Below are 9,263 nucleotides of genomic sequence, written 5' to 3'. Positions count from 1 at the left end.
AAATGCTGTGGACACACGGACAATCGGGGGCTTCCTTGCTCTCCCCCTGGGGCCTCTGGTTTGCTGGGACGGCCAAAGCTCTGATTAGTCTCAGGGAGATGAGTATTCCTCCAGCTCGGCAGAACTGCCTCTCCATGGCCTCGGCCTCAGGGCTGCCGCGGGGCAGGGCAGAGCCCAGATCACCCCATTTGTACAGGTGGGGCTTCTAGTTGGCCGAGACATTTTCCCTCTCTGCTCCCCACTTCCTGGAACAGAGTTTAAGGAAGCCAGCTGGGCTTTTGGCCCAGGAGACAAGACATGAAATGAAACCTGTCTTCTGACAGGCATCTCCTGGCTTTCCTTCAAGTGGGATTTTGACTGTAGGATCGGGTTTAAACATTGAATTTCAATTTTGTACACACACACACACACACACACACACACACACACACAGGCCCTGGGGCACTGGGGCATTTGAAACGAACATCAGCCCAAGTCCTCTACCTGCCCAGTGTTGGATTAAGCTGCTTAGGTCTGTTTCCACCATCCTGTCTTTCAAATATTTATGTGGCAGATTATAGGCAAGCTTCAAAGGCAAGGAAATGCAAATCTGTTCCATAAATCATAGAATAACACAGCTGCTGTCTTCCTTGGAGTGACAGCTTACGAATGCCAGCATTTCTGTCTGCAGAGGGGTGGTTGGAGGTGGGCTTTTTACTCTCAGCCAGGACCTGTGTGTGTGTGTGTGTCTGTGTGTGTGTGTGTGTGTGTTGGAGGTAGAGGAGGGAATGGAAGTACTTAAGATATTTGCCTTTTTGCAGAATAGCAGATTGTATTTGTATTTGTTTTCACTAATTTCCCAGCAGGTAAGGAGTCCTATGGAACTTCTGTGAAGTAAGGAGTTAACTAATCCTAACACACTGTGGAGGGCTAGGACCTCTCCAGGGATCTGAGGCCTCCGGGGAGTTAGAGATGGGAGTAGCTTTCAGTTCTGGGGAAATGAGCCTATAACGGAAAGTAAGGTTGGGGGGTGGGATGGGGAGAGAAGTCGGTAGGCAGTAACTTTGAGAATCCCAAAACGAATTTAATTCGGTCTAAATGTGTGAAAAGGAAATTGTGCATTGCAAATAGTTATGCACATTAAGCTCTGCCCCCAGGGTCTTAACAATCTGCCAGGGGAGGCCCCAGTATGCTAAAGATTAGGCTTTCGAGGGCTCTGTTCAGCTGTTGCCATGAACACATAGTTCTGGTACAATGGTGTTCAGTGACACATTAACATCCACCAAGACCAACACTGGGGTTTATGGGCCTTGTCCAGCAGCCGGTTCTGGCCTGTTGTCGTCCTGTGTGACCATCTGGGGAGGGCTACAGTCAACAGTGTGCAGAGGCCCAGGGGAAGGGGCGTAGAAGAGGAAATGTGTCGGGAAAAGGTTTGCTGGGTATTAGTCAGGATTCTGTGGCAAGTGACTCAAACTAACTTGGGCAATAGAGGGATTGTCTGGGTCACAGAAAGGAGTACTGAATAAACAAATCCTGGGAAAGGAAGGGCTGGAGGGAGCTGGGTTTGGAAACAGCTGGAACAGACTGGAACACTGCCAGGGCTCTCTTCCATCACCTGTCTTTGATTTTTTTCTGTGTTGGTTCCTAACATGGCTGGCAACCACTAACGGATTTTGTATCTAACACCTTTGGCCTCCATCATGTCCTATTTTGAATAATCCCAGGGAAGAACTACAATTGGCTCAAATGGGGTCAGGTGCCCATGCCTGGGCCAATCAGCTGTAGGGAGAGGGTGTGGGGTCATGTAAAAGCATGGCAGCTTTTATGGCTGTCTTACTAATAAGGGGAGGCCTTCCTAGCAAAAGGGGTGGGGAAAGCTTTGGGCAGACAATCCAATAACCATTCTCCTATTCCAGCCACGAGAGCACTGAAAAAAATAGAACAGACAAAGCAGTGAAAGGGGGCCAGAAAAGATAGTGTGATAAATTAGTTACATCTGGAATTTCACTGACTTCTTCCTTGAAACTCAGTGTTCCACAGGATTCCTTGATGACACTAATTTCTCCTGGCTCTCCTTTTTATTCTTTCTCCTTGATCGCCCTGGATCCTCCCCTTCTCTGCATTGAGGATCCCTTCAAGATTCCAGTCCTTTGCTCCCCTGCTTCTAGAGGAGACCAGTAGACAGCTTCCTCCCAAATGCATAAAAAGTCTTCCTGTCAGGACCCTCCCTTTATCTTTCAAAAGAAATCTATACTGGAAAATTCATTAGTCACCTTTAACACTTTGCTAGTCAAAGTGTGGTCCCCAAACCAGTCACACCAGGATCCCTGGGAACTTCCTGGAACTGCAGAAACTTGGGACTTGCTCCAAACTGCCAAATCCATTTACATTCTAACAAGATGAGTGGGGAAGTTCGTTAATTTGAAATGCATTACTTTAACCAGTTGCAAACTGAACTCATAACCTTTCTGCTCTCCATGCTAAAATGAATATTTATCTACAGTTTTCCCAGCAGGTCAAAAGCAACCACTTTAAGAAGCCCAGACTCATGATAAACCTCAGAGTCGTTTTTTAAATACTTTCTCTTCCTCCTTACCTATATCCAATCTGTCATTAATTTGCACTTGTTAATCCCACTGTCTCATTGGTCTGCTTTTCTTAATCATGCCCTCATAGCCTACAGCAGGCTCTAATAGAAGCATTTGCCAGTCAGCCTCCTCATTTATAAATTTTTTAAATGGGTCTGATAACACTAGACCTAATTTACACATTTTCGTATTATACAAATTTAATGTGTAATTATCTTCATCCTTACAGGTAGGTGTAGTTTTCAACCACAGCTTTGTGAAACAGTTGCAGGGAATATATCACAAACAATACATTACGAATCATAGAGTGCCGTAACTTAGGATGATTTTGCTGATGAACATAAGCAGGAACTTTGTTTGTCGCAAGCCCACCGACGTCACTGTTCCCAATCAGTAAAGTGTTGGTAGCCCTCCATGGTTAGAGTTTGGTGCAGAGGTAATAAACTCAATGTGAGAATTCTCATTTGACGGTCCTCTTCCAGTCCCTGCTCAAACTCTCTCTCTCAAAAATAAACACGGGGCGCCTGGGTGGCTTAGTCGGTTAAGCGTCCGACTTCAACTCAGGTCACGATCTCGCGGTCTGTGAGTTTGAGCCCCGCGCCGGGCTCTGGGCTGATGGCTCAGAGCCTGGAGCCTGCTTCCGATTCTGTGTCTCCCTCTCTCTCTGCCCCTCCCCCGTTCATGCTCTGTCTCTCTCTGTCTCAAAAATAAATAAACGTTAAAAATAAATAAATAAATAAATAAATAAATAAAATAAACAAACACTAAAAACAAGAAACTATTACATAATAGTTGCAGGTATAATATATAGATCACATATATCTATATATTACAGCTATTTTACATATCAGCTTTTATTTGTATTATATCATCCTGGGGTCATGATCTCACAGTTTGTGGGTTCGAGTCCCAGGTGGGGCTGTGTGCTGACAGCTCAGAGCCTGGAGCTTGTTTCGGACTCTGTGTCTCCCTCTCTCTCTGCCCCTCCCCCACTTGCACTCTTTTTCTCTCTCTCTCTCTCAAAAATAAATAAACATAAAAAAAAAAAGACCCAGTTCTGTGGCCTTTTAGGTGTTCCCACAGGACATTTCATGAAAAGCTTATATGAAGGAAACAATAATATTCTAAAGTTAGAATTCTGCTAACCATCCAATCGGACTCAGGAGGACAAGACCCCTCTGACTCAGCAGCTATACCCCAATTGGTGAGGAATGGAGCCCAGGTGAGAGGGAAGCACTTTCTGGATTCTTATATCCTATTCCTGCAAGGTGGACAGATGTGGGATGGTCAGATGTGGGTGGACAGATGGTCATCTGACCTTGTGTTTAACCTTGGCCAGTGATGGGTCTCAGCAATGACGTATTCACCCAAGAGACTACCTGGTGCCTCAAGGGATTTTGAACCAAGAAGCAAGCCCTGTCCTGTCTGATGGCAGAGCTGGGCACACGTGTGCCTAGAGTGACTGGCATCCGGGCTTCCAGCCTTGAGAGGAAAGCCACCTGAGGAGACAAAGCTGCCTTGCCACAAGCAGGAAAGAGGGACAAGAAGTGCCCCGAGAGCCTCCAGTCCTACTGGCCAGTGATGCCCAATCCTATTTCTTCCCCCTCTGGTTTGGGTTATGAGTCCACAGAGTCTCTCTATTGCTTGAGCTGATCAAAGTTAAATTTCTGTCAGCTTTTAGACCAAAACTGTGTACAAAAAATTTGTTTTAATGTTTATTCATTTTTTTGAGAGACAGAGACAGAGCACGAGCAGGGGAGGGGCAGAGAGAGCAGGAGACACAGAATCCAAGGCTCTGCGCTGTCAGCACAGAGCCCAACGCGGGGCTCAAACCCTGGAGTCATACGATGGTGACCTGAGCCGAAATCAGACGCTTAACCGACTGAGCCACCCAGGCGCCCCTACACCAAAACTGTTTTAAACAAAGCACTAAGTCAGGCAGCATAATTATAGAGCTCGATGAAATCAAAGAAATGGAAGCAACAGGAAACCTGGAGGAAATGCCATAATTCCCAGGAACAAAATAACCAGGGGGAGTAAAATTTGCAGTCTTGGAAGTCCACATACACTCCAGGGTACAGGATTGGATCTGAAAACAATGACCTTGGAATTTTAGCTCAGGGAGACAAATGCGACTTGGAGGTGCCATGTGCCTTGGAGGATGGAAAGGGACGGCAGCAACAGAAGGGGAGGAGAGGGCGACCACGTGTGAAGACGAGAACACGTGCGTGGAAGTGCACAAAATGAGGGTAGAGACGGTCACGGAGATGACGAAAAGAGAAAGGGAAATGAGACCGTGGCCTGGACTCCAGGGCATAGAACCAGAGGTAGGGAACGGATGGCCGGGTTCCTGAGCAGTGTCACAGGCTGCGTGCTGGGCTCGCTCACTGGGGGCAAGGGTCGGGGTTTGAAAGGACAGCGAGCCGCCCCAAGAAGCAGCCAGGCACAGGCCCTCTGGGGCAGGAACCACACTAGGTGCCAGACAGATCAACGCAGGAGCAGACAAACACAGGCTCAAGGTCACCCTTAGGCCAGAAGCCACGTGATATGAGCGAGTGAGATCTGGAAAGAGAGCATAAGGGTGGGACACCGGTGGAGGGAGGAACCCAGGAGCACGTGGAGTCCCAGCAGATGGCCGTCTGCTGCCAAAGCGTCGCTTTTCTGCTGCTTGTCCACGAGAACATGGCTCTGCCCTCGGGCTCGGAGGGCACATGTCTTCCGAGGGCACATGTGACCGCGCTGGCTGGCACAGGAGCAAGATCCAGGGGAGATCGCGAGGAATCTCATCCTACCAGACACAGGGGGTCTGATAAATTCTCCTCATGCCGCTGACACTTCCATCTTCCGTAATTTAAAGAAAGAAACAAGAAGTGCTCCCCTGAACTCACTCTGGGCGTCCCGCTCTGCAGATGTGTAGTGACAGAGACCCCGAGAGGAACCAGCCTTTGAAAAAACTGAGGCCGTCGAGGGCCCGACCAGATGAGGGCCTTGAGCCCACCGGGATAACAGGTTTTAGACATGTCCAGATAAGGGTTAGAAATATCTGGAGAGTAGATCTCCATGAGCAGAGACTCACAGGGAGCACACAGCTCCAGAGGAAAGGGAGGCTAACGGGGGCTAATTGGGACTCATTGTATGGTGCTAACCTACGATCGCAAGAAAGCGGAGCTCAGATTGTACTTTACTTCCAAATTCGCAGTCGAGGTGGATCATCAGACTGGAAAAGGCAGGATTAATGCTGACGAGAAGGAACGAAGTCACATATAACGGCCACAAGCCGACTTCACGTACCCACTGAATACCTAACGGCCCCAGCAGGATTTGGCCCCCTCAGAGTGCTCCTTAGATACTTCCAAGCCCAGGGTGCTAGGCTCCAAAGGTTTGTCCACCATTCCAAACCCCACCTGTCGGTAATGATTCTCAAGAACCTAGCACTCTGCAGGCCACAGCCAGTCAGCTCTGCTGTTGCTACGAGTACACACGCCCCAGCGTGAGGGGTGCTGAAGGCACTCCCTCAACCCCCCCAGAGTGTGGCAGAGACCAACTGACCTCCTTCTAGAACACAAGCTGCACAGGGGTAGGGTATTGGTCTGTCCCTACCCCACCCCCGCTATATGCCGTCAGGGTCTAGAATAGGGTCTAACAGATAGCAGGAGCTCAGGAAATCATACTCGTAACAAGTCTTTCCTAAACATTCCAAAACTAAAGAAGAACGAGACAGAGAATAATAACAACTGTTAAAAGATGTTGCTAACTTGGGGGTTCTCAGGCCCAGATTTAGGAATGCCTGTGTATAAATTACAAAAAAGTACGCCCTTGAGCAGGCCCATGGCTTTGCATGTAGAAAACGCCTTTGCGGAAAGGAAAGGGCTCATTGGTCTGACAAAATAGAAAAAGAAGTTTCCCTTTGCCTGTCCGCCAGGTGGGCAGGGAATATACCATGATCAGGAAGGTGGTCTTCCCAGGGCAAGGCTTATCCATTGCACACCGGATGTGCTGACCCCTGCGATTTCCCCAAATGTGGGAAACTCGACTGCGTAATCTGTGGTAGCGGGGGACTGCGTTCGTGAAAAACAAAAAAAAACAAAAAACAAAAAACAAAAAAAAGGAAGAAAACCCCACTTGGTGGGCACAGCCTGGGCAGAGGGCTTGTTTAGTAGGTGTCAACTCTGTGTAAAGAATAAGGCTTGCCTTAATTGAAGAAAGAACAGAGAAGAACTACAAAAACAACCATAAAACGAGTAACAAGTACATACCTCTCAATCAATACTCTGAATGTAAATGGACTAAATGTTCCAATCAAAAGACAGAGGATGATGAAATGGATAAGAAAGCAAGATCTATCCATTTCCTGCCTCCAAGAAACTCATTTCAGACCTAATGACACCTGCAGATTGAAAGTGAAGGAATGGAGAAGCATTTATCATGCAAATGGATGTGGAAAGAAAGCCGGGGTAGCAATACTTACATTGGACAAAATAGACTTTCAGACAAAGATTGTAACAAGGGACAAAGAAGAACACTATATAATCATAAAGGGAACAATGCCAAGAAGATATAACAATTTTAAATGTTTATGCACCCAATATGAGAGCACCCAAATACATAAAGCAGTTAATAACAAACACAAAGGAAGTAATCAATAGTAATACAATAATAGTAGGGGACTTTAAAACCTCACTTACATCAATGGATAGATCATCCAAACAGAAAATCAATAAGGCAACAGTGGCTTTGAATGACACACTGGACCAGATGGGTCTAACAGATATATTCAGAACATTACATCCTAAAACAGAATACTCATTCTTTCCAAGTGTGCATGGAACATTCTCCAGAATGGATCACTTATTAGGCCACAAAGCAAGCCTCAACAAATTCAAAAAGATTCAAGTCAAAGCATGCATCTTTTCGGAACACAATGCTACGAAACTAGAAATCAACCACAAGAAAAATCTGGAAAGAGCACAAATACATGGAGATTAAATAACATGTTACTAAACAAGGAATGGGTCAACCAGGGAGTCAAATAGGAAATCAAAAAGTACATAGAGACAAATAAAAATGAACACGCAACAGTCCAGAATCTTTGGGAGGTAGCAAAAGCTGTTCAAAGAGGGAAGTTTATAGCAATACAGGCTTACCTGAAGAAGCAAGAAACATCTCAAACAGTCTAACCTTATACCTAAGGGAGCTAGAAAAAAAGAACAAACAAAACCCAAAACCAGTAGAAGAAAGAAAAAATAAAGATTAGAGCAGAAATAGACGAAATAGAAGCCAAAACACAATAGAACAGATCAATGAAACCAGAAGCTGGTTCTTGGAAAAGATCAACAAAATTGATAAACCTTTAGCCACACTCATCAGAGAGAGAGAGAGAGAGAGAGAGAGAGAGAGAGGGAAAGAGGACTCAAACAAAATCAGAAATGAAAGAGTAGAAATAACAACTGACAACACAGAAATACAAAGATTACAAGAGAATATTATGAAAAATATATGCCAACAAATTGGACAACCTGGAAGAAATGGATAAGTTCCTAGAAACATAACCTCCCAAAGCTGAATCAGGAAGAAATAGAAAATGTGAACAGACCAACCATCAGTATTGAAATTGAATCAGTAAACAAAAAACTCCCAACAAATAAAAGACCAGGACCAGACAGCTACACAGGCGAACTCTACCAAACATTTAAAGAGTTAATATCTGTTCTTCTCAAACTATTCTAAAAAATAGAGGAGGAAGAAAAGCTTCCAAATTCATTCTATGAGGCCAGCATTACCCTGATACTAAAACCAGATAAAGACACTACAAAAAAAGAGAACTACTGGCCAACATCTCTGACGAATATAGGTACAAAAATCTTCAACAAAATATTAGCAAAACAAATCCAACAATACATTAAAAAAAATCATTCACCACAATCAAGTGGAATTTATTCCTGGGATGCAAGGGTGGTTCAATATCTGCAAATCAATCAACATCACATCAACAAGAGAAAGTACAAAAACCACATGATCATTTCAATAGATGGAGAAAAAGCATTTGACAGTGTAAAACATCCATTCATGACAAAAACCCTCAACAAAGTAGGTTTAAAGGGAACACACCTTGGGGCGCCTGGGTGGCTCAGTCGGTTAAGCGTCCGACTTCGGCTCAGGTCATGATCCCGCGGTCTGTGAGTTTGAGCCCTGCGTCGGGCTCTGTGCTGAAAGCTCAGAGCCTCGAGCCTGTTTCGGATTCGGTGTCTCCCTCTCTCTCTGACCCTCCCCCGTTCATGCTCTGTCTCTCTCTGTCTCAAAAATAAATAAATGTTAAAAGAAAATAAAAAAATAAAAAAATAAAGGGAACACACCTCAACATAATAAAGCCATATATGAAAAACCCATAGCTAACATCATGCTCAATGGTGAAAAACTGAGAGCTTTCCCCACTAAGGTCAGTAACAAGACAGGGACGTCTACTCTCACCACTTTTATTCAACATGGTGCTGGAAGTCCTAACCACAGCAATCAGGCGACAAAAAGAAATAAAAAGCATACAAATTGGTCAGGAAGAAGTAAAATTTTCACTATTTGCAGAGTACATGATACTGTACATAGAAAACCCTAAAGACACCACCAAGAAACTACTAGAACGGATAAATGAATTCAGTAAGGTCACAAGATACAAATGAATATATAGAAATCCACCGCATT

General features: G+C 45.1%; 1 pseudogene; it reads left to right on the top strand.

Moving 5' to 3' along the window:
• The first annotated feature begins 6,492 nt into the window (after positions 1-6,492).
• On the top strand, positions 6,493-6,643 carry LOC132674134 (U1 spliceosomal RNA; annotated as a pseudogene).
• Positions 6,644-9,263: the final 2,620 nt, after the last annotated feature.

This window comes from Panthera onca, chromosome C1, assembly GCF_046562875.1.
Source record: "Panthera onca isolate mPanOnc1 chromosome C1, mPanOnc1 haplotype 2, whole genome shotgun sequence".
In the NCBI taxonomy this organism is placed as follows: domain Eukaryota; kingdom Metazoa; phylum Chordata; class Mammalia; order Carnivora; family Felidae; genus Panthera; species Panthera onca.
The sequence above is the reverse complement of the archived record's forward strand: the minus strand, read 5'-3'. Positions and strand labels throughout refer to the sequence as shown.